The sequence below is a fragment of the Talpa occidentalis genome, unplaced genomic scaffold (genome assembly GCF_014898055.3).
Source record: "Talpa occidentalis isolate TD23 unplaced genomic scaffold, MPIMG_talOcc4v2.1 talOcc4.4, whole genome shotgun sequence".
NCBI classification, from domain to species: Eukaryota; Metazoa; Chordata; class Mammalia; order Eulipotyphla; family Talpidae; genus Talpa; species Talpa occidentalis.
Window position 1 is genome coordinate 103889020 of NW_023604295.1, and position 27424 is coordinate 103916443.

The 27424-nt window shown below is 35.5% G+C and overlaps 1 protein-coding gene across 3 annotated transcripts in view; it reads right to left on the reverse strand.

Annotated features, from left to right (window-relative positions):
• TUSC3 (tumor suppressor candidate 3) overlaps positions 1–27424 on the reverse strand; it is a 166741-nt gene that overhangs the window by 85396 nt on the left and 53921 nt on the right. The window lies entirely within an intron of this gene.

The window sequence follows — 27424 nt, forward strand, 5'->3', positions numbered from 1 at the left end:
GAGTACAGTCATCAGCACATAAGAGATTTGAAGAAATACCAGAAAGCAGCTAGTTGAAATGTTTTGATGGAGGAAGCTACAGCCTAAGATGAAGCTGTAGTGCAAAAATACTAGGAAAAAATACTAGATTAAAAGTAGCAGAAATGTTCAGAGTATGTTCTGAGAGTTTTAGCTTATATACAAGCTAGTCTTTAACTGTTTCATGGATGCTGCTAGAAGACCTGGCATTCCTGGGTCAGAAACAATGGAAGTTGTTACCTCATATTTGTTTGCATCAGTTCTCCATGCCTCCAAGTCTGATTGACACAAAAGGTTCTTTGTGCACAGGAACACTGAGTTTGAGGTCCTTCTTAATAAAATGTAAATGATAACAATTGCGTGCTTTATTCGGTGGGAAACATGCTCTCACTACTTAAATGTGTCACCACACACACAAGCATGAGAAACTGACCAGATAAAAAGCAGTCAGGTCTTTGCATTCTAGACACACCCAGCAGAAACACACAGGGATGCTCAGGCCAATGACCAACCACTTCTCCCAACACAAGTTAAATATACCATCATATTAAAGAGAAATAAAAGAGAGCACTTTTAAATTTAAAATGCTTCCTTAAACATTAGAAGGGTTAAGTAAAATTCACAGAAAAAAGACACAGGTCGAATGTATTGAGAAAAGAATGAAAGGTACCTAGAAATATAGCCCAAGCCAACTTTCAAACAGAAGGTGGTCCAGAAAAAGAGATGAAGGAAATTGTTTCCAAGTTTATTTCCTAGATTCTGACTAGAGGAATAAGAAAAAACTAACTTTCAGAATACTATAGATAAAATATCCTAAAACTTTCAGAGAAAAGGGCCTTCTAAGTGGCGCAGCGGTTGAGCGCTGGACTGCAAAGCTGCCCGCAGCCTCTGCAGCAGTGGTTCGATGCCTGGCTCCAGGCTAGGGTCCCACATGGCGCGACAGACCTCTCCTGCTGCGCCCTCTGCTCCCCTCAGTGTACTTCGTCAGTCTGCCTGTTCTGCTTCCTGCTCTGGCTCTGGTGAATTCTCTCACCCTCCCATGCTTCTGACTGTACTCAGTGCTTGTATAAATAAAAAAATAAATCTCTAAAAAAAAAATAAAAACTTTCAGAGAAAAAAATATGTAACATGGGCAGACAAATGGGGTTGAACTAGTCATTGACAACACTGGATAGAACAATTCCATTAGAATGCTGAAGGTTTTTTTTTTTCCATGTAGAATTCTGTATCCAGCCAAATAATCACTTAGGTTTGAAATAAACATATTCTCAGTGATGTAGGAATAAAAAATTACCTTTTGATAAAGTGATAAAAATATGGAGAGAAAAATGAGAAAACCTCAAAGTATGGTGGAAGCACAGGAAGAAAGGAAAAGGACAATTAGATATATAAAGTAAGGTAGGGAGGGAAGATGCTGATTAAAAAAAGCTGTGACCCAACTATGACGTTATAAAGTACACATTAGAACAGGAATTAAATGGACTTGAATATGAAGACAAGGGATTCTAAGCAACCATTAGAATAGAAAAGAGTTGGAAGAAATTCAGACAACAGTAAGACATATTTGGCCCCATAGCAGGAAAAACAACAAAATGAATACAAGGTCTACACAGGAAGCAAATTAAAAATGTACCATAAGTTTGATTAATTGGTGATAAGGTTAATTATTATGAACATTTTCTTACGAATGGGGCTGGAGTCAAAAATAATGAGTAGAAAAGGAACCATTTCATAACCAACTACTTTGTATTCACTGCTACTTATAAAATAATAGCATAAATACTGTTTAGCTTATTATCTTTCATCTTTCTCAATGAACCTATAGACAGACACCAATGCAATTAAGATCAAAGGAGAGAATGTAAATGCTATCAATTATGACAACATGACAAGGAAGAAGTACAGTTAATAAGATATGGTAGATAAAATGGAAGTGACTGAAGCATGCTTGCTAGTCTTCAAGTTATAAATTAGTGAATCAAGAAATACCATTAATAGTTAATAGAAAATAAGTAGAATACTATATACTATTAAGTAATTTACAAAAAAGCAAGCAATAAGAGGTGAGATAAGTTAAATCCTCACCTGTCACAGCAATATATGTAAAGATCACGTCTACTGTATGAAATGCTGTTAAAAGAATAACACTGAGACATGGGGGTAAAAAAGACACCAAAAGAAAAAAACACAAAGCAGTAAAAGAGGTTGCCTATGGCCTAAAAGTCTGCAAAAACAATGAGTGGAAGGGCAAGGGATTATAATTGTTCATTTTAGACCCTCTCCTGTCTTTAATAAGAAACACACTATATCGCTATGATTGGAAAATAATTTTAAGAGGGCTACATATGAATACAGTTAACAAGACTGAAATCATTTAACAAGATCTTAGGGGTCTCATTACAGTAGATCAATCAGTTTATTATAGCACCATATAAAAAACCAGTTCATTGTAATGATTAGTCTAAGACTGCATTATACTCAGTAGACAGAAAATAAGACAGTATATGTCAACGAAAATGGTGACAAATTTTTAAAACACTAGTGGCTAAAAAAATTCATTCACTATAACTAAAAAACTATCAACTACTAGCTAGAAGTGAGCTAATCTCTAAGGTCTCTGCTCAAGTGGAGTAGAACTTTTAATAGGGAGATACAATAAACAATCAAATAAAAAAATAAATAAAAGCTACTAAAAATAGAATGTCATTAGAGAAAATAGTGGACAATCTATTTAGATTGTCTAGTTATAAAAGGTTTCTCAGAAGCAGTGATTCTAAAGCCCAAATACAAGGATGAGAAAAACTGAACATATTCAAGTTTGAGAATAACTAAAAATAATATATCAGGAAGCAAGAATAGCAAGAACAATGACCTAAAAAGGGAAAGAATTTAAGAATCTAACAAAATGATGATATGGTATTGAGAACATGCCTCCCTTTTTAACAAAGGAATACACACAAAATATAGCATATGCCCTTCCTCATTTATTTAAAATAGCATCTCACTGCATCTCTTCCAATCCCAACATAAAAACAAAGTTAAAACAAATATGTGTTTTAAAATCTAGTTTGATTTTTGTCATATGGAATATTGTAAAACAGGTTACCCTGTTATCTGAAAGTAGAACATCACTATTTGGTATGATGGTAGTTTATTTTTGAAGTCTACGATAAATCAAAGCATTTCCATATAAATTAGTGGTAATAACATTACCAGACCTAAAAAATAACTTACCAAATTATACCAAAAAGGCAATGTTCTACTTTTGGATAGTGAAAATCTGTACTACTGGTTATTATTCATTAGTTGTCAAAGAAAAAAAATGTATGATTCCCCACAGAGAATTGGCACTGACAAGAATGCATGAACACTTCTGCAAATAATAAAGTTTAAGAGGCCAGTTACCTTAAAAAAAAATCATTGAAAAAATGGCATTATAATTAATATAATAGTATTTATTTATTACACAAAAGAACATTTCATGTTTGAAAATAAAATTTAGGTAAATAGCATATCAGAAATTGGTCATTCTTGGGATATCCTAATAAATGAAAAGGCTTCCTTCTGAAAAATATGCAGAAAGAAAATCACACTTTACTATTCAACATCTTTGTATATTATCCTATAAAATGACAAAGATGATGTTGAATTTCTTTCTCTTTTGTTATAACCTAGCCCAGACTTACTAGACTCTAAGTATATATTCATGCAATATTAATTCACTTTACAAATAGATACTAATGGCAATATGTCAGGTAATGCAGGCATGAATAATAAGCAAAAGGTCCCTGATCTCAAGGAGCTTACATTTGAGTTAAGAGAGGCCTCATAAAAGTAAGCACAAATTCCCTTAAATACCCTGAAGAAAATAAAACAAGGGAATGTGATAAACAGTACAGAGGAGTCAATGACGATGAATTCACTTTACCTTCAAACTCCATATTCCACTGTTTCAGTTTAATTTCCTAATAATCAGCTGTAGGTTTCATTCTGTTTCAAAGTCTTAAAAAGTTTCCCACTGCCCAAATAATGAAGACAATGGGCAGAATAGTAGACATCATCATCCATATTCTGGACACTTCTAACTATAATCTATTTCTGTCTGAACATACCATACTCAAAGGGTCTTTACTTTATGAAATCCCATGTTCCAAACATGCCTATCTTCTGATCTCTCTATAGTTACATTTGTTGAAGCAACTGTCGAAAATGGAAATTCTCAAATATTGTGCAGTGCTATTAATTTCATTTACTTTTGTCCTGTTTAGCATAGCTGTGCTTGTACAATTGATGTTCAATGGCAAAGACCTAACAAAAAGTAGGCATTTAACAAAGGTTCGATGATGCTAATTATGAATAATATGCTATCATGACCAGTATATATACAACCGAAAACTTATTTATTACTACATTAATGATTCTGAATTCTAGAGCATCTGACTAGAAGTCTACTTAGATTTATGTCACAAATTAATGTCTCTTTTAATTAAGATCAATTTGCTTTACTTCCATGGATGGTCTTGCAAAGAAAAAATGAAAGCATTTTAAACCTCTATACCATAACAAGCATCAATGATATTTACTTAGTATCTTAATTTGAGCAAACATAAATACATTTACCTCTCAGTATCCACCTTTAAGAGGCAGTTGGATACATATAAAGTAATGGTCACATGTAAGCACATAAATAAAAAAATAATAAAAGAATGCAGATTGTAGTACTATATAGCATATACAGAAGGATGAAATCTAAGTGGACTGAAGAATTTAGACAAAGAGTGAATGTAAAAAATATTTAGAAAAGAATAGAGGTATGTCTGGAAAAAAAAAAAAAGCAAGAAGTCAGGAGAATACAGTAAGGTAACAGAAGTAGAATAAACAAGAACTACCCAGTCTGAAAGGCGTATTATGTTTTCAAATAACAGTATATAAGCTGTATGCTAGAAAATAACTAAACAGACTGGAAGTGAAAGATACACAGGACCTTGACTGTAGTCTATACCTAGCAATGTTTTTCAAAGAAGTAGATTATGCAAAATACTAATTAAGAAGGCTGTATTTGGCACTATCTGTATAATATAGTGGAGGAGGAAAAAAATGTTTGGAAACATCTAAGAATGTTGCTATAATGGTGTAGTTAGAAAAACATAAGGCTAATAAAACAATCTATAAATGAAGATATGGCATATCTCTTACATACAGTTTCTTAGAATCTAGAGCAGAAAGCAGCCACCAAATAGTCTAGTCATGTTTCTTCTCTTTAGTAATATATTTAGGTGGAAGAGAGAATTCCAAGGAAACCAAGAAAATTATATTTTTTCAACACAAATATAATACAGACAGGGTAAATGTCAGTGTAATTCAATAGCAACAGGATCAGTGAATAGATCTGTTTTATCTTTAAAATTAATTCAGTGAGCCTGAGAAATTCATATTTCACTGTTGCAGATCTATTTTCATAGTACACAAGACCAGAAGGAATATGCTAATAGCATAAAACCTCTTCTCTAAACTTATCTCCATTAGCCCTTATTCCCTCTGTATCTTTCTACAATCAAGAGCATAACAAAGGATAAAAGAATCCAAACTAATGACAAAGAAATTCAATGGATTCTTGCATATGTTTATGTCAGCTTAGAGTGCTGAGAAAAGAAAGACATTACTAGTTCTTGCTGTTAATATATCTCTGACTTCACTGCCATTTATAATTGGAAGTGAAAACCACATATGCCTCAAGAACTTAACTCAAGTAAATTTCCAACATTTTAACGTAAAATAATATTATATTTTGTTAGTTCATAGGGATATTACAGACCTAACTTTAAAAATAAAGGGAATAGTGTAAAGTGTTCTAATATGTTCATATGAAGCCTGAAGAGGGCAGTCAAGTTGCATTAAAGCATCCAAAAGAGCTAAAGCAACAACTGCAGAGTAAAATTCTATTAAATCTTTTATATCAAATCTTCTAATATTTTACTAAGGGAACAAGGGAAAAAAAACACTTAATCTGAATATTTTTTATATTATAAGCCATTTAAAAATGTTAGGTAAAACTAAAAAGGATTATTAACTAATCTATAATTGTACACATTTCCCAGGAAAAAAGTAATTATTTTAATACCCTTGAAATTTTTAAAGAATGGTTTATCTTTTACATGTTAATCAAATGTCCTGTACGGTAAGAAATTCTTATCGAAATACCATTCTATGGCTTTTACATGGGTATTTTTATGGTGATCTATATATGTCATATATAAAACACAGTTACTCCAAAATAAGTCTTCATAAAAGCTCAGGTTAATGCACCTGTACAGAGATTCTAACCAAGCAACTTCAGTCTGGTTGTGCTACATATTAGCAGGATCCTACTGAATATAGTGAGACACATTAAATTGACATAATCCCTCTGAAGAAATAAAGATATCTCAATTCACTACTTGGTAAATTAAAGAAGTTGTACCAATTAGAGATCCACATCACCTACAAATCTAACTTTTTCCTTTATCAAAACTAAGTAGATGCCTTTCCTTGGAAAACAACTCTAACATAAAATATGTAACTAAAATTCCTAATCTTAAAGCAAAAATGTTAACTCTAAAGATATTAAATTGTAGACAACATGCATACTTATAAATCAGTGTGTTACTTCTGTGCTTCAAGGTTATATGCCAAGCAAACTGATATACAAGGTAGTAAAGTAACAAACTGATCTATCCATTGTTCATGTAACAAATTTTCTTATCTAATTTATCTTCATTCTACATATATGAAGGTTACATTGTTAATAAATACTTGTGTAACTGTAAATAAATAGCTGAATGAATAAAGAATTAATTATTACAGAGTTTGGAAATGTAAAAATGAGAGGAAAGAAAACAAGCCCTTGCCTCAAGACATCTCAGTTCACTAGGGAAACATTTATAGTGTTAAATAATGAATACAAAACAACAAATTAACAAGTTTTAAGCAATGTAAATCCTGTTTATGATAACCTGCCTAAGAATTATCAAAATAGGGCCTCCCCTGGTGGTGCAGGCAGTTGAGCACAGCGCTGTGGGGCTGTCCGCAGCCTCTGCAGTGTTGGTTCAATCCTGGCCTGCCAGTGAGGATCCCATATGGCACAGTAGACCTCTCCTGCCACACCCGCTGCTCCCCTCAGCAGTATATTTTGTCAGTCTGCCTGTTCTACTCCGCTCTCTGTCTCTGGTGAATCCTCTCACCCTTCTGTGCATCTGGTCTGTACCCCGGTTCTTGTATAAATAGCTAAATCTTAAAAAAAAAATAAATCAAAATAATCAAATATTTGTTGAATAAATGAATTTATCACAAAACCTGACAAATAGGGCCTCCCCGGTGGCGCAGCAGTTGAGCACTGGGTTGCAAAGCTGCCCGCAGCCTCTGCAGCACTAGTTCGATCCCCAGCTGCTCCCCGGCCACCGGGCAAGGGTCCCACATGGCTCGCAGACCTCTCCTGCAGCCCGCAGCTCCCCTCAGCAGTGTACTTCGGTCCTTCTGCCTGCTCTGCTCCCCGCTCTGGCTCTGGTGAATTCTCTCACCCTCCCGTGCTTCTGACTGTACCCAGTGCTTATATAAATTAATTAAAAAAAAAACCTGACAAATCAAAATTAGAATAGCATGAACTCATACTTTCAAATCTTGTTGGATTCCTCAACAATTCTATGCTTTGGTTTCGTGTAGTAAAAGTCTAATATATGCAGTCCTTTACTATAAAAAATAAAAAAAAAGACTCAGGTTACAGAAACTTTGCTATGAATTAGATGATTAGGTGTTTTATGCTCAAATGAAAGGATCACTGTCATCAGAACTATTTTTTCAGGTTTACTGTTTACCAAAATCCCTTTTATGCAATTATATCAATTTCACTTAATCTCCATAAAGCCTTATAGTACTGGAACTATTTTTATCACTTTTTCATATAAGGGACCTGAAGGACAGAAGTCAATCAACTTTATCACTAAAGCCAGCAGAATTCAAACTCAGGTAGTAAGAAAAAGATTATGACTAAACCAATGGGTATGTTGAAAAAATACATACAAACTAAATTTTGAAAATATTTTCCCCAGTCCACTTGCATCAAAAATCACTGGGATTTTCAAAAATAGTATGTTTAAAATCAGTTTTTGTTTTTTTTTTTAAAACTATTGGACTTTTTTTTTTTAAGATTTATTTATTTATTCAAGCACTGGGTGCAGTCAGAAGCACAGGAGGGTGAGAGAATTCAGAGCCAGAGCAGGGGAGCAGAACAAGCAGAAGGACTGAAGTACAATGCTGAGGGGAGCAGCGGGTAGTAGGAGAGGTCTGCACGCCATGTGGGACCCTCGCCTGTGGCCGGGTATCGAACCTGTGCTGAAAGGCTGCAGGCAGCTTCGCAGCCCAGCACTCAACCACTGCGCCACCGGGGAGGCCCTGTTTAAAATCAGTTTTAAGAAAATATGAAAAAAATGGAAATATGGAAAAATTGAGAGGGAGAAGCAGATTTCCCATATACTCCTGCCTCCACACATGCATAACCTTCCCCATTATCAATGGTTTTGTTATCACCAGGATGGTACATTTTTTTTTAAAGATTTATTTATTTATGCAAGCACTGGGTACAGTCTGAAGCGTGGGAAGGTGAGAGAATTCATCAGAGCCAGAGCGGGGAGCAGAACAGGCAGAAGGACCGAAATACACTGCTGAGGGAGCAGTGGGCCCGACAGGAGAGGTCTGTGTGGCATGTGGGGCCCTAGCCAGAGGCCGGGGATCGAACCAGAGCTGCAGAGGCTGCGGGCAGCTTCGTAGCCCAATGCTCAACCACTGCGCCACCAGGGGAGGCCCCGCACATTTTTTTTTTTTAACCAATAATGAACCTACATTGACACACCATATTACCCAAATTTTATAGTTAACCTTAGAAGTTACACCTGACTTTGTACACTCTATGGGTTTGAACTGAAATACAATGACATATATATATATATATATATATATATATATATATATCATTACAGTATCTGCATTACACTATGTATGCCGATATTTATTTATTTATTTTTTTTAATCTTAAATTTTATTTTTATATCCCCCATACAATTGCAAACGCCCCATTCTGACCCCAATCCTTCCCCTCCCGCCCCCCACCCCCCCAAAAGTGTCTCTGGTTCATAGTTTTTTGTTGATTTTGATTTTCACTTTCTTATATTCATTTTCCTGGTCCCTTATTTAAGTTTTCTAGATTCCTGCTATGAGTGAGACCATCCGGTATTTTTCTTTTTCTTTTTGGCTTATTTCGCTGAGCATGATCCCTTCCAGTGCCATCCATGTTGCTGCAAATTGCATGTGTTTATCTTTTTTGAATGCTGAGTAATATTCCATGGTATATATGTACCACATCTTCTTGATCCAGTCATCTACTTTTGGGCATTTGGGTTGTTTCCAAAGCTTAGCTATTGTAAACAGTGCTGCTATAAACATAGGGGTGCAGGTGCTCTTTGGAATTGATGTTTCTGTGTCCTTTGGGTAAATACCTAGGAGTGGAATTGCTGGATCATATGGAAGCTCTATGTTTAGTAGGTCCAGAAATCTCCACACAGCTCTCCATAGTGGTTGGACCAGTTTGCACTCCCACCAACAGTGCAGAAGAGTTCCTTTTTCTCCACATCCTCGCCAACATTTGTTGTTGCTAGTTTTTTTAATATGTGCCATTCTCACTGGTGTAAGATAGTATCTCATGGTAGTTTTGATTTGCATTTCCCTGATTGCAAGTGATGTTGAACATTTTTTCATATGTCTGTTGGCCATTTGCATTTCCTCTTCAGAGAAGTTTCTTTTAGCTCTTCTGCCCATTTTTTGACTGGATTATTTTCTTTGTTGTTGCTGAGTCTCATCAGCTCTTTGCAGATTTTTGTGATCAGTCCTTTATCATTAGTGTTGGGTGCAAAAATGTTCTCCCAGTTGGTGGGGTTTCTCTTTGTTTTTGTTATTGTCTCTTTTGCTGTGCAGAAGCTCTTTAATTTGATGTAGTCCCAGCTGTTGATCTTTGTCTTCACTATCACTGCTTTGGGTGATGTGTCTGTAAAGATGTCTTTGATGTGCAAATCCCGTAGTGTTTCGCCTATATTTCCTTCTATGTATTTTATGGTTTCAGGTCTTATGTCTAGTTCTTTAATCCATTTTGAGTTGATTTTTGTGTATGGTGTGAGGTAGTGGTCAAGCTTCATTCTTTTGCATGTAGTGACCCAGTTTTCCCAGCACCATTTATTGAACAAACTTTCTTTGCTCCAATGCATAGTCTTTGCTCCTTTGTCAAAGATTAGTTGACCATAAATCTGTGGGTTTATTTCTGGATTTTCTATTCGATTCCATTGGTCTGTATGTCTGTTCTTGTTCCAATACCATGCAGTTTTGATGATTATGGCTTTGTAGTATAGTTTGAAGTCTGGGAGTTTGATGCCTCCATTTCCTTCTTTTTTTTTCAGTAGAGCTTTGGCTATTCGGGGTTTTTGGTGATTCCATATGAATTTCATCAATAATTGTTCTATTTCTTTGAAGAATGCATTGAGATTTTGATTGGAATAGCATTGAATCTGTATATTGCTTTTGGTAGGATGGCCATTTTAATAATGTTTATTCTTCCAATCCATGAGCAGGGGATGTCTTTCCATTTCTTTGTGTCTTCTTCTATTTCTTTTAACAGTGTTTTATAGTTTTCTTTGTATAGGTCCTTTACCTCTTTTGTTAGATTTATTCCCAAATATTTGATTTTTTTGTTTCGATAATAAAGGGGTGGTTTTTTGATTTCTTCTTCTTCAGATTTATTGTTTGTGTATAGGAAGGCTACTGACTTTTGCATGTTGATTTTGTATCCTGCCACTTTACTGAACTGACCGATGAGTTGAATTAGTTTTTCTGTGGAGATTTTGGGGTTCTCTATGTATATTATCATATCATCTGCATATAGTGATAGTTTGACTTCTTCTTTTCCTATTTGGATTCCTTGGATGTCTTTCTCTTGTCTTATTGCTCTGGCTAGGACTTCCAGTATTATATTGAAAAGCAGTGGTGAGAGTGGACATCCTTGTCTTGTTCCAGATCTTAATGGAATTGCTTTCAGCTTTTCACCATTGAGAATGATACTGGCTGTTGGCTTGTCATAGATGGCCTTTATGATGTTGAGGTATGTTCCTTGTATCCCAAGAATTTCAAGGCTTTTATCATGAATGGGTGTTGCACTTTGTCGAAAGCTTTCTCAGCATCTATTGATATTATCATATGGTTTTTATATTTCTTTTTGTTGATGTGTTGGATAACGTTGATTGATTTTCGGATGTTAAACCATCCTTGTGCCCCTGGAATGAATCCAACTTGGTCGTGGTGAATTATCTTATGGATACATTGTTGGATTCTGATAGCTAAAATTTTATTGAGGATTTTTGCATCAGTGTTCATTAGGGAGATTGGCCTATAGTTTTCCTTTTTTGTGTTGTCCTTATTCGGTTTTGGTATTAATGTAATATTGGCTTCATAGAACGTGTTTGGTATTGTCCCTTCCTTCTCAATTTTTTGGAAGAGTTTGTGAAGGATAGGCACTAATTCGTCTCTGAATGTTTGGTAGAATTCATTTGTAAATCCATCAGGTCCTGGGCTTTTGTTTTTGGGGAGGTTTTTGATTACCATTTCAATTTCGCTGCTTGTAATTGGTCTGTTTAGGTGTTCTATTTCTTCTTTATCTAGCTTTGGGTGATTGTAGAGTTGTAGGAATTTGTCCATCTCCTCTAGATTGTTGAACTTGTTTCCATATAACTGTTCATAGTAGTTACTGATTATTCTTTTGATTTCTGCTGTGTCCGTTGTGATTTCTCCTCTTTCATTTATGATCCTGTGTATTTGTGCTTTCTCCCTTTTTTCCTTTGTGAGCCTGGCTAGGGTTTGTCTATTTTATTTATTTTTTCAAAGAACCAGCTCTTGGTTTCATTGATCTTTTGGATTGTTTTTTAGTTTCAATTTCATTTATTTCTGCTTTGGTTTTTATTATTTCTTTCTTCTACTGGATTTGGGTTTTTTTGTTGTTCTTTTCTAGATCTTTGAGCTTCGAGATTAGGTTGTTTCTTTGAGTTCTTTCTTGTTTTTTGATGTGAGCTTCTATTGCTATATATTTCCTCTTATTACTGCTTTTGCTGCATCCCATACATTTAGGATATTGGTGTCCTCCTTGTCATTCAATTCAAAGAATTTTTTAATTTCTTCTTTGATCTCCTCGTTAGTCCAGTGGTCTTCCAGTAGTGTGGCTTTTAATCTCCATGAGGTAGGATAGTTCCTTGCCTTCTTTTTATGATTTATTTCTAGTTTGATGCCTTCGTGGTCAGAAAAGATGGTTGGTATGATTTCAATCTTGGTGTATCTGTTGATGTTTGTCTTGTGCCCCAGTATGTGATCGATCCTGGAGAATGATCCGTGTGCGCTTGAGAAAAATGTGTACTCCGTTTTTTTTGGGTTTAGTGTTCTATAGATGTCTGTTAAGCCCAAATGCTCTAGGTCCTTATTTAGAGCTTTAGTTTCTTTACTATTTTTTGTCTTGTTGATCTATCCATTGTTGATAGTGGTGTGTTGAAGTCTCCCACTACGTATGTGTTTTCTCTGATGTCTGTTTTCAGAGAGGACAACAGTTGTCTGATATATTTTGGTGCTCTTTCGTTTGGTGAGTATATGTTAATGAGTGTTATTTCTTCTTGAAGTATTGTCCCCTTAATCATAATGTAGTGACCATTGGGGTCTCTTTTTATTTTTTTGAGTTTGAAGTCTGTTTTATCTGATATAAGTATAGCTGTTCCTGCTTTCTTTTTTGGCCCATTTGCTTGTAGGATTGTTTTCCATCCTTTGACTTTGAGCCTATTTTTATCTTTTGTAGCTAAATGTTTCCTGGAGACAGCAAAAGGTGGGTTTTGTTTCTTAATCCAGGCTGCAACTCTGTGTCTTTTTATTGAAGAGTTTAGTCCATTTACATTTAGAGTTAATATTGATATGTTAGCATCTGTATTTGCCATTATGTTTGTCTTTCCTTTGATTTTATTTATTCTTTTAATAACTTTTTTTTTGGTCTTCTTTCATTGTTATTCGTCCCTCTGAGGTTCTGGCTTTAGGATTCCTTGTAGTATTTTTTTGGAGTGGGGGTTTATTCGTAATGAAATTCCGGAGTTTCTCTTTGTCTGGGAAGGTCCATATTCTTTCTTCATGGAGGAAAGAGAGCTTTGTGGGATAGAGTATTCTTGGTTGGCATCTGTTTTCTTGGAGTCTGTTGACTATGTCCCTCCACTCTCTCCTTGCCCGTAGTGTTTCTTCAGAGAAGTCTGACGTCAGCCTGATTGGTTTTCCTTTGAATGTTATCTGTTTCTTCCCTCTTGTCAGCTTCATTATTTTTTCCTTGTCCTGGATTCTTGGGAGCTTTACTATTATGTGTCTTGCTGTGTTTTTCCTTTCGTCGTGGAAGTTTGGTGTTCTTCTTGCTTCCTGTATATCAATTTTCAGCTCCTTCTTCGCATTTGGGAAGTTCTCTTCAATTATCTCCTGGAATATTTTCTCTGTTCCTACATCTCTCTCCTCTCCTTCTGGAATTCCTATAACTCTTATATTTCCTTTCCTCATGGAGTCAGATAGTTCTCGAAGTCTTTCTTCATTCTTTTTCCTTCGTACTTCTCTTTCCTTTTCTGTTTTTGTTCTTTTTATTTCTGTGTCTTCAAGAGTACTTATTCGTTCTTCCATTTCATCTATTCTGCTTTCCTTGCTTTTCCCGGAGTTCTTTAGTTCCTCCATTAATTCTTTGATCTCCTGCATTTCTTTTACTTCCCTCTTTAGGGACTCAATTTCATTCTTCTGACCATTGTTTTCCCTCTTTAGGGACTCAATTTCCTTCTTCTGATCTATCACTTTTTTAATCATGGCAATTTTAAATTCTCTTTCTGGAAGGCTCAGAAGTTCTTCCAAGTTGCTGTCGTTGCAATCTGGGGAGTGGTTTTCTTTTTGTGGTGTGCTTCTTTCCTGAGGAGTTGTTAGGTTGCGTGTGGTTCTTCTACTCCCTACTGTCTGTTTTCTAATTTGTCGTATGCGTTGGGACACTGTGAAGCTCGGACTGACTGGCATCTTGGGTGAACTTCTCCGCTCCCCTCTGGCTCTTCCAGGAGCCATCTCTGCCTTCTGGGGGAGCTTTCTGCTGGTTTTAGGCAGTTTTTACTGAAGAAATGTCCCTGTTCTCAAATGGCGAAGCGGGATGCAGTCCCTGCGCCTCCGGTTTCAGGCACACTCTTCTGCGCACCCGGTCTGCCCCGGACGTGGGTGCCTGCTCCCTCTGTGGGCTCAGACTGCTAGTCGGAAGGGGCCTGGCATGGAATAACTTCCCGGCTGGCCACTGCAGAAGCCTTCTGCCCTTTTCAAGCAGTCTTAAGAAATTTCCTGTTCTATGGGGTGTTAGTGACTTTTTTTTTTTCCTGGTCACTAGGTGGCGCCAGAGATCTCTCCTATTGTCCTTGGGGGGCTGTTTTTCGTCCCCCCCACCCCGTGGGACAGGGAACAGAGCGGGAATGGTAGGGTACACCTCAACAGCTTTGGGGTGCTGTGTCTGCCTTGTGCCCCACCGTCGTGGAGAACCCACGCCCCGAATTTTCGTGCCCCGGGTCTCAGTTCAAAGCCCTCAGTTCCAGGACACGGGCTGTAGCCCAGTTCAGTGGCGCAGGAATGGCGCCTTTTGCACTGCTCCCGTGCCCGGGTGCCTGGTTCCTGCTTACTCAGGGAGGGACCTTCACCTCAGTGAGGACCTCCGCGCGTCTCCCCGCAAGCCTAGGTCGTCTCCCCGCAAGCCTAGGTCGCAGGCGCGGGTACCTGGGCAGCCGCGATTCCGGTCTGCACTTGCTTTTCAAGCTCCCCGAGCGCGCCGCGTTTCCGCGCCAGCTTACTGGCAGCCAGGGCTGTGTGCGCGTCTCCCGGGGTCTTTGTTCTTCTCTAATGGCGCCCGGAGCCGTTCGCTCGCCGAGGCGGATCCTGCAGGGTTCGCCTCAGCTCCCGTTCACGGGGTGTGGTGGCTGCAATAGTTCCTTTCCACTCACGGTCCCGCTTGCTGCGTCGTTTGTTCTTGTTGGTTGTTTTGGTTTGTTGTTTTCCTCCTCTCTGCCGGTCTGAGAGTGCCGCCTCTGTGGGCGGGGGAGGGGAGCAGGGTTCTGCGCTTCCCTCCCTTCTAGTCCTCTTTTATGGCCACTTTCTTCTTCGGGTAGTTTGCTGGAGTCACCCGTTTATCTTCTGTGTCCCGGTTCTCACTGGGACCTGCCGCTTTTCCTCCCTATTAACTTTTTTTAATAGGAGATCTTACTCGCAGCGTCTCCTCGCCGCCATCGTATGCCGATATTTATACATTATGTAAAAGGCAAAAACTATGACAACAATAAAGATCATCAGTTATGCTAGTTTTTTGCCTTTTCGAGAACATCAGATAGTGGGACTCATACACTATATAGACTTCGACTCAGATTGGCTAATTTCACATAATCATATGCATATGTTTCATCCATGTCTTTCCATGGCTTGTTAGTTCATCCGTATATAACTTTTGTGTTAACATTAAGTTTTCAACTTCTCTGGAAAAATACTATGAAGTATTTTCTTTTATTACCTGGGTTTGAATTCTGCTAGCTCTAGTAAATACTGGACTGTGATAAAGCTGATTATCTTCTATCTATCTTTCAGGTCCCATATATGAAAAGGTGATAAAACTAGTTCCAGTACTATAAGGCCTTATGAAGATTAAATGAGATTGGTATAATTGCATAATTATTGCAATTCTACACTATATGGAAAGATTATTCTTATATTTGTAAAAGAAACTGCCACACTGTCTTCCAAAGTGACTACATGACTATGCCATTTTGCATTACTATCAGCAATGTAAGAGTTCACCCGTTCCATTCTTTTTTACACTGTACAAAAATGAACATATATATACATATATGTGTATATATGAACATATATGAACTTACATACACATATTTGTATGTATGTGTGTTCATTTTTGTACAATGAATGGTTTCTCCTTTGAGGTGTTTTCCCCTAAAATTCCCACCACCAATTCACCCATGAACCATCACCATAGTCCACTGTGCTCCTCAACCTTGGTACTCAAGTTTTCTGGATTTTGGCATTCTAATATATATACCGTGGTGTTTTACTTTGCATTCCCCCGATGACTTAAAATTTGGAATATCTTTGTTATATGCCTATTTGTCATCTTTATATCTTCTTTGGCAATGTGCCTGCTGAAGTCTTGCTCACTTTTAATTGGGTTCTTTCATGAGTTCAAAGAGTTCTTTTTATATTTTGTATAATAGGCCTTTATCAGATGTGTTTTGTAAAAATTTTTTCCCAGTCTGTGGTGTATCTTCTATTTCTCTGGATATGTCTTCAGCTGAGCAGAAATGTTTATTTTTAATGAAGTCCAGTATATAAATGACTTCTTTCAAGGATCATGTCTTTGCATGTAGATGTTCAATTCTTCCAGCACCATTTCTTAAAGAGACTATCTTTGCTCCATTCTGTTCTTATTATTTGGTCAAAGATCAACTAGCTATAATTATGGATATCCATTTCTGGGTTCTCTATTCTGTTCCACTGGTCTATACACATATACGTTTGCCAATACCACAGTGTCTTGATTAATATTGCCTTATGGTAAATCCTGATTATCAGGTAGCATCGGTTCTTCAACACTTCTTATATTTCAATATTATGTTGGCTACTCTAGGTATTTTGTCTCTCTTTTTAAACTTTAAAAGCAGTTTGTCAATACCCACAAAATGACTTGTAGCAATTTTGATTAGGATTGTACTAAATCGATAAATCAAGTTCGGAGTAACTGACATATTGACAATACTGAGTCTTCCAATCTATGAACATAACAGTTCCCCATTTATTTAGTTCTCATTTTAGTTTATCAGGATTTTATAACTTTCCTCAGGTTTTATATATTTTATTAGATTTATACCTTATTATTTACCTTTTGGGGATAATGCAATTAATATTATGTTTTTATGTCAAATTTCACTATTCATTGTTGGTATAATGGAAAGCAACTTCTATTTATATATTAACCTTGCATCTGATTATCATGCTATAATCACTTATTAGTTGCAAGTTTTTTTTTTTTTCAGATTCTTTTGAATCTTCTACATCATTTGGAAACAAAACAGTTTTATATCTGACTTCCCAAACTGTATATATTCTATTTTTTTCCAAAAGTTTTTATTTACTCTTCATTTATTTCATCTTCAATGTCCTTCCTTTGTGTAGATTCAAGTTTCTGACCTATACATTTTCCTTCTCTCTAAAGAATGACTTTTGACATTTCTTGCAAGGTAGGTCTACCTCAATAAATCCCTCAAATTTTGTTTGATTGAAAAAGTATTTACTCCTTCATTTGTAAAAGATAACTTTATAGGATACAGAATTTTAGGTTGGTAGGGTTTTTTCTCAACACTTTTAACTATTTCATTTCACTTCTTGTGTGCATGGTTCTGAGAAATCAAACATAATTCGTAGATTTATTTCTCTGTAAGAAATGTGTTTCCCCCCTAGTTCTTTCAGAATTTTTTCATTGTCTTTAATTTTTTTGTGTAGCTTGAAAATGATATGCTAACGTGTACCTTTTTTGGTGTTTATCTGCCTTAGTATTCCCTATGATCTTTCAATTTGTGCCTTGGTGACTGACATTAATTTAGGGAACTTCTCAGTTATCTCAAGTATTCCTTCTGTTTCATTCATTCTTTTCCTTCTGCTATTCCATTACACATATGTTATAATTTTAGAAGCTGTCCCGGTTTTTGGATATTCCAATTGTTTTTTCCCATTATTTACTTTATTTTCAGTTTTTAAGGACTCTTATCAGCTGTATCTGCTAGATTAGAGATTCTTTCCTCAGTTATGTCCAACACTAATAAACTCATCAAAATCATTCCTGGTTAAAGTATTTTTTAATCACCAGCATTTCTTTTTGATTCTTCCTTAGAATTTCCACCTCTGCTTACATTGCCCATCTGTTCTTGCATACTATCTACTTTATCCATTAAAGCCCTTAGCATATTAATCATACTTGTTTTAAATTCCTGGTCTGATCATTTGAACATTCCTGCCTTGTCTTGTTCTGATGCTTGTTCTATCTTTTCAAAATGCATTGTTTGCATCTTGGTATGCCCTGTAATTTTTTTCTTGATAGCGAGGTAAAAGGAACTGCTACAAATAGGTCTCTAATAATGTGGTGGTAAGGTGCTTTTTAGTGAGTCAATGCTTCTGGACTGTGACTATCCAAGTGTTTATCATATTCTGTTCTTCCTTAGGTGGGACAAGTAGACTAGAGTGAGCTGTAATTTGTGTATTTCCCTTTTCCCACTTTTAAGGTGAGAGTCAGCTGGAGTTGGGTATTTTTCTTCTCCAGATCAGTTAGTTAGGCTCTGAAAATATCTTAGCAGGTTAGACTCTAGTTAACCAGTTGCCCCTGATGGCAGGCCTTGTTAAGAATAACACAGTGCTTTGAAATATTTCAAACTAATTCTTTTTTACACTATCTCATAGAAGTCTGAGGGGATTGTTCTTTTATATTTACTCTGGTAATCTGGTAGAACTCTGAAGGTAAATCTCATGATATTATTGGTGTGTTTAACTCTCAGAGTTGTCCATACTGAGTCTCCAGCAATTCTTCAATTATAGTTCAGATCCCCAGTACAGTTTCTACTCATGTGTCTCTACTCTGATAAACTGTGTCTCACTGTATTTGCTGTTTCTCTAATCATGGATTGATTATGCATCCATAGTTACTGATTCTTCATTTTGTCAACTTTTAGCTTGTTGCTAAAATGGAATTACAACTGCCATGCTCTTTATATGTGAAACTGGAAACTGTAACAGGATTATTATTTTAAATAAAAATCCCTGATTATATATCATATTAAATTAGAATCTTTTTAAGATTGGATTCCAGTAATATATATTTTAACCGACTTTCCAAGTGCAGTTTATGCACACAAAAATATGAGAAAAGCTAGAATAAAATAATGTTGATAACATAGACTTCTGAGATGAAGCAATTTCATCTGATCCTGTAGTATACCCCTCAAACATATTAATTTATGTTCACAACAAAAAAACACTATTAAAAGTATAAAATTTGGTACAAAAAAACCCAAGATGAAACTACTCTCAACATGACTTCTAAGTAATGTAATATTTGGAATTGGAATAATATTTATTATTACCTTTCTGGCCAAGTGTAAAGAATATATATAGTGATGTCATTCTGAAAAGCTGAGCATGTATACTGAATTTGCATTTCATAAAGTATAAACTTGGAAATGTACATATATTCTGTGTTTATTCCCATTTTAATCGGACAGTAGTAACAATTCCTTTCTACCTGGTTGACGTGAGCTTAAATACACTAGGCATATAAAATTCTTTAGTAAACTGCAAAGGGATATGCAAATCTTAATATGTCAGCAACTAACTTAAAATCCACTAGGCTATTTGCATTTTCAAATCTCATCTCCCTCTCTGCACCAGGTATTAAGAAAAGGAATTATAATCAGGTTAAAAGAAAGTTTTAAAAAACATGATATAAAAGATCAGCAAAAAAGATTAAACATGGAGAAATGAAGTCCCTGGAGTAAAAAAATTAAACAGTGAAACAGAACTGACATTATTTTAATCTATAAATATAAACTAGTAAAAATTTCTATAAATAATACTAAAATGTACATATTGATAGGGTCCAATGGGTGCCTGGAGAAGATGAGCCAGAATAGCCAACTCTGATATATAATATAGAGTTCAATGAACAAAATTAAAATATACCCTAGCTTTTGAGGCAAATGTATAAATCACATGCAAAGCAAAATAGTGAAGTTGATATTAATTTCATGACAACACCAAATAAAATTGGACTGTATGAGTATACACAGAACATTCAATGTCTGTAGCAAGCTCCCCCTCCAAAAAAAAAAAAAAAACTTCTATCTCTTCGGCCTCCATCACCAAAATGGAGTCTCAACACCCTATTGAGTTCTTTAAATACTCACATCAGTGTATACGCTATTTGAACATTCTTCTTGGTAATTTGGAATAACTCAAGTCAGTTTCCACTAAGTACAGACCAACCCAACACAGTGATTAGAAATATCCAGTCAATTGTGGCACACACATTATCTTTGGGGCTACACAAACTTAATAACCCCTTCAAACTACAAGTCTCTGTGGTAACTTTGCTGATTGAAATCTATGGGAACATTTGCTATTTTCCACTTATTTTTAATTTTGGACATGCCACCTGCCTGCCATGGCTACCAAAAACAAGTAAATGTCTGATAACCTTATTTTGGGGTTGGCCAACTTGAACTCAATGAGTAATGAAGTGAAAATGGTCCAACAACCCTTGCTTGTTAAATAGAGATAGTATAATCAGGCATGCAGCTCATGTGGCCATAGTAGCCTATTGGTTCCCATACAAAAAAGAGGAAGCAATGTTGTGAGGAGAAACTTTATCTCCCCTAACAGTATCTGATACAAACTCAACAGTTCAGTGGGCCTCTCAATTCACAGACCTAAAATGCCTAGTTCTGAATTACTGATGATTCAGAGCAATGGAAACTGATGGTGTTCAAAGGGCTCCTGCGGAGGGTATTCAGCCTCAAAAACTGCTATGTAATATCAGAGCAGATGTAATGTTCTACTCACTGGGCAAAACTAAAGGCAGTCCTTACAGTTCTGACCATCTGATATACACGCTTACTACATAGGAAGTAATGAAATTAACTATTGCATATTCAGGATGGATGAGCAAGATGATAATAAATGACTAACAATGGGGGTGAGTGGGAATGGGGTGGATGAGATAGGGATGAGAGTAACATTTCTCAAAGTGATTATTTTTACATTTTTCCAAGTTTAAATATGTATGTGCAAATATATGTATATACATGTGCACATAGACCTAATCAAGGTTTTTATATATTCAAAAGTAAAATAAAAACAAAGTAAACCATAAAACTGAATACAGAAACAAATGAAACTATCAAAATGAAAACAGAAAAGCACACAACAGAAAACATAAAAAAAGGATTAATTCAAGTATATTTTAAAAACATTCCCCTTTTCTAAGATTTAAACTAAGAACTGCTCAGAAATTAGGGCGTCCAGTTCATAGATTTGTTTACAGAGTTCCACATCAGTATTATGATTCTGAAAATATTTTATGTGCACTGTGAGAGAGAATAAAAATAACCAAATACATTCATATTGTTGGGATGTATGTTTTCATTTTGGAGAGAGGAGATGAAACTGTGGAATGAGAGAAAATAAGAATACTGCAGTGTCAGCTAAGAACAGGCCATACTATAGTTCTTTTATCTATATATACATACACACACACATACCCAAGACACTCGTCAGGGCTGAAAACAACGACACTACTCCAGCAGTAATCTAGCAAGTTCCTGATTTCTAAATATCATTTCCAATCACAAGAAACAAGAACACCTTGAAAAAAAATTCTAATTGTAGTTCCATGGCAGGAAAATATAAAGAAGTTTAAGAATAAAATGTCTGGTTGAGCCAGAAAACAAATAATAACAGGGAAATGTCATAATATAGGGGCTGATTCCCACTGGTCATATTTAAGAAACCTTGAACATAAGAGTTGAGATACTGAGAAAGGAAAAATAAAGTTGGAAAAGCTCTCCTTAATAAAAGAATATCAACTAATTAATGAAACGGGAATGAAAGAATTTTTTAAAATGACCATTACACAATCATTGATGTACGATCAAACTCGGGCAAAAATTATCACTGCACACTACAACTATGGGGTAGGGTATAGAAAAAGAGGATAGTCACAATATCTCAATTTATTCTCTCACTTACTGACTTGCTTCCACCCAAAATACACAACAGAAAAGATGCACAATAGGAAGATGTGGTGATCATGACCTTAATCAAATGATATATGTCATCACTGGAGTATTTTGAGTGAACATTATGTGCCCCTGATATGCTGCAATAATAGGTATACAAATAATTGTAGCAGTACTCTAACAAAAACATTCTGTGAGAATGTTATAAATAAAGAGGGGTAAGATCAAATGCAACAGAGGAACTTTGACAAGATACCAAATAGGGTGACAAATTAAAATTTAAATATGGACAGTATAAGATTATATCATTGAATTAATATGAATTCACTTTACAGTGATAATGGTATTCTTGTTATATAAGTACATGGTTTTCTTAAAAGATGCATATCAAAGTATTAAGGGATGATTATTTCATGATATCTATATGTGATTCACTTCTGACCCATATTTAACAGAAAAAAAATCAATTGTGGTAAAATATTAATAATTTGTGAATCTTGGTAAAGTGAAGTCTTGTCTCAACTCTCTGTGGTGAGTCTTTAACACAGAAGGGAAATACTTTGTTCAAGTTACCAAGCATATGAGGAAAACTTAAAAACTAAGGGCACAGAGAAATACTACCTAAGGAATAGAGAAAATTATTAAGGGTTTTAGCCCTAAAACCATTTATAAATTACAAGTACATTAAGTGATATATAAGAATAATTTTATCTATACATGACTTTCACCTTATGTGCTCACTTTAAAATCCAATCTCCTAAAAGACGTGACCTAACTATAATGAAACAAAAGGCTGATGAGTTCTTTTCCACATGGCTTTGCCCAGCTATCTTCAATTTGCCAGTCCCACTTATGAGAAGTTACTTTAAATAAAAGCTTTTCAAGATCTAATGAGTTTAAGAAACGTTGGTTGATGGATCCCTGCCTAAAAGATTAATAATCTTAATTTGGAACGCAACAGCAAAATGCAAATTACAGTTCACAGGGTAAAGGCAATGATGAATGTGTACATTTAAGGGAAGCATTAAACTCTAATAGCTCTGAAGTCACAAATCCCACCCTGACAGATACTAGCTATGTGGCTTGGATGAATTATATAACCTCTCAGTTCTGATGTTTTCATCTATAAAATGGATTTTTCAGAGCTACCTTTTAGAGTAGTGACAATGACATGAGACTACACATACACACACAAACAGTACCCCCTATAATTTGGTTTACACACAATAATTTTATTTAGTTAGAAAAGGATCTTAGCAAGTTAAAATCTAATGTCAATATGTAATTTAGTCACCTTCCTCTTTAACATACCTTTGTAATTACTAATTTTTTTCATTTATTCAAAGTCCAATAATAAATCCAGTGCATCAATTTTGGTAATACATGCACCATGCTTGATCTCCATGTATTTTTTTTAATGTTCCTTGACCTGTATTTTTTTTCTTACATCTATTACTATAATAAGGTGATAACATTAAAAGAGTGTATTTTGTTCTTAGAATTCTTAATGCATTTTTGGAAGAGATGAGTAACATTGTGGGAGATACAGCAATTATGGGAAATATTCCCTACAGTACAATTTGATGAAGGAAGATTGGAGTTAACACTTAGGGGAGGTGAGAATTGTACTGAGTAGTCTTAATTAACAACTTTATTTGGCCAAAGAGTTTGATGTTAGCACTGAGAAAGGTGAGAATTGAATTCTGAAATTTGTGAATAAACTGACTGTGTGAAGGAAGAGCAAAATGATTTGCTAAGAGGGCTTACAAGGAAGCCAATAGCTCATTCATCAGACTTTCAGCAAAGAGAAGCAACGAAACTGTGACTTAACTCTAGAAGAAAATATCACTTCTTAAAGGAAAGAAAATGCAGAGAATTCTCACAAAGGAAAGCACTAACACTAAGATTTTTTTAAATTATAGCTCTGAACTTTTCAATGATTCTACAGAATTATAAAAAATTATAGTGGTATCACATAAATGGTCCAAAATTACATAACACAAGAGTCAAAAGAATTTAAGTTAAAAAAAAAGAGAAAGAAGGTTGCTTAATATAGGGTACCTTTCCCAATGAATCTACAACTCCATTTGAGCCTTAATTTATAATACAGGAATGTAACTTGAAAAAGTGTTCTTAAAATTTTTGCTTGAAACTCCTCTTTACCTTAGCTGTCAGCTTGACATAACTTTGATCCACCCAGCTCACTCTATGGGTCAGAGTGTTCTCTTGGCTCACTAACAGTAGATCTCAGACCACTGGTAAGCCACAATTATTTAAAAGATTCTCCTGTGATATCTGTAGTGTAGGATAATTACTCTACAAGCTTACAATAGTATAGGATAGCTATCCTATAAATAGAAATTTATCATCTTCTTCTAACAAATTCCAAGACATCCTTCTATCAGCCCACTTAATTTTTTTAAAGATTTATGTATTTGTGCATACAAGAATTGGGGTACAGGCCAGAGGTGTGGGGTGGGTGAGAGGATTCACCAGAGACAGAATGGGGAGCAGAACAGGCAGACTGACTGAAATACACTGCTGAGGGAAGCAGCGGGCGAGCCAGGAGAAGTTTGCTGTGCCCCGTTGGTAGCTCCCTGGCTGGGGGTCGAATTTGCGCTTCAGATGTTGCAGACAGCTTCATAGGTTGCATCCCAACCCCCTGCACCACCAGGGAGGCCCTCTCTTAATTTTCTTCTCCAGTTCCACTGTCACCCCAAATAATTTCAACCTACATGTTTATAACCTAGACATTAGTACAGCAGTATAGGTTCCCCAAACTTTTCCATGACATCAACAACCATTTATGCTAGAACAATTTATACATTAAACTCTTTAAAACTTCTTAATTTTCAACAACATCCAACTTTTAGATAAATCTTGATCTTCACTCTTGTGAAAATATAGCATAATTAAAATCACACTTAGTTTATCACCTGTCTTCCTGGGTTGTTGAACCCAGTTACATTTCAAAGATACTCTCATTTCATTTATCTAATAGTTAATATTATAACCAAATATGCTGTCCTAATAAGGATTTTCTTCTCCTAAATTGTTAAGTACTGGAGAAGAAAATTACTTAATTCCAGATTCTTTATGAAGAAGTTGGGTATTCTAGTTTTGAAAAGGATACTTAGTGTTACCTGGCAACATTCCAATTAGTTAAGCTTGCCTATTCCCACTGCTCCTCAATAAAAATATATGAGCTAAGAATCACAGAACCAGCTCCTTACCTTTCCTTTCTTTATATTAGTTGCACACTAAAATTGCCCAGATCCAATTTTTAAAAATGTTAATGCCATGGCTCAACTTCAAAATAATTAAATTATGATGTAGTATAGGTATGGAAACCATCTATATGATCTAGAGTTTTCATTTTGCTGCTAAACTGTCACCCATTCTTCCTTTCTTCTCTAACAATTCCAACACAACTCATGATTAAAAACTCTTCACACACTAGTAAAGAAGAACTTCCACTGGTTAAAGAGCATCTATAGAAATCATACAGCTAATGTCATACATAATGATGAAAGACTGGATCTTATCTCCCAAAGATGAGATCAAAACCACTCATATTTAGGAGAAAACTGTTGGGTTCAAGGACTAGACAAAGTGTTCAAATTGACAACAAAAATGAGGGCTACTAAAGAAGCTGTAAAGTGGATTCACTAAAATCTGCAAAATATGTTGTTATAAGAATGAAAAGAGAATGGGGGCCTCCCTGGTGGCGCAGGCGGTTGAGCGCAGCACTGTGAAGCTGTCCGTAGCCTCTGCAGTGTCAGTTCGATCCCCCCCAGCCTCAGAGCAGCCCACATGGCAAGCAGACCTCTCCTGGCTCGCCTGCTGCTCCCCTCAGCAGTGTATTTTGTCAGTCTGCCTGCTCTGTCTCTGGTGAATCCTCTCACCCTCCCGCGCATCTGTACTGTACCCCGGCTCTTGTATAAATAAAATAAATCTTTGAAAAAAAAAGAAGCCTTAGACTAGAAGAAAACATTTGAAAACCACGCATCTGGGAAAGAACTATTATCTATAATATATAAAGAACTCAAAACTCAGTAAAAATTTCCAATTGGGCAAAAGACATAAACTGGCAATTCACCAAAAAAGTGATTACAGATGACATGTAAGTCATGAAAAGATGTGCAACACCATTATTCATCAGATATGCAAAGTAAAACACAATGAGTTATCACTATCATAATGTATACATTAGCTCATATACTAGTATGGTGATAATATACAATGATCTGTCCACTCTGGAAAACATTTTTGCAGTCTTTTATAAAGCTAAGCAGACAACTACCATGCAACCCAGTCATCATACTCTCTTGGCATTTATTCAAGAGAACAAAACTCAAATTCAAACAAAACCTATTGAGTAAGAATATTTATAGCAGTTGTACCTATAATAGTCAAAACCTAGAAACAACCCAGATGTGCTTTAAAAGATGAGTGGTTTAAACTACAACATGCAATATTACTATTATACATGGAATATTAGTAATAAAAATATGAACTGTTGATAAATCCAACTTGTATGAATTTTGAGGGAACTAAGGTAAGTATAAAAAGCAAACATAAAAGGTGATATACTATATGATCCCATTTATATATACCATTCTTGAAATTAGAGAACTAGAGAACAAGTTTGGGCAATAGGGAATGGAAGTTGGGTTGGTTGTGGCTACGAAGGGCAAGGAGGGACTGTCATGTTGATGGAACTGTTCTGTATCTTGACTGTATCAATACCAATATTCTGTTAGTAATGCTTTACTATATTTTTCCAGATGTTGTGATAGGGGACAATGGTTAAAAGTAATAGAATCTTTGTATTATATCTTACAATTGCATGTGAACCTACAATTATCTCAAAATAAAAATTTACTTAAATTGTTGCATGTGTATTATTATATATTTGTATTTTTCCAAAATTTTCTTTAGTATATTCCCACTGAAAAATGTTTCATTCATTTCATATTGTTTACTTCTATGAAAAAGGAAGGAATTTCTAATTATTGGGGGTACTTAACAATAAAAGGACTTACCCTGGGTAAAACGACTGCCCACAATATTAAACTTAAAGTACTTTAAGAGGGCTACTTTACTATCAATAATTTCTATTTAGGTGACCTATTAAACTGTTAAAATAAGAGTACTTTAAGAGGGTGTTTTACTGTCAATAATTTCTATTTAGGTGACCTACCTGGCAATACCTGAATGAAATTCTATCACACAACTTTATATAGGACGTAAATAGAAAAAAAAGTCTCTTAAAATTATGCATGAATTGGTCAAAAAATATTTTACACAGTAAAAGAATATGTAAAATATTATGTAGTCATTTTCTAAACTACAGTGATTTTGAACTTACTTTTAAATGCACATAGTTGACTACAACACTGAAGAATTCTATTAATTCTATTATAATAATTTATCTTAAATGTAATAAAATAAAAACTGAAGAGTGGGACAAT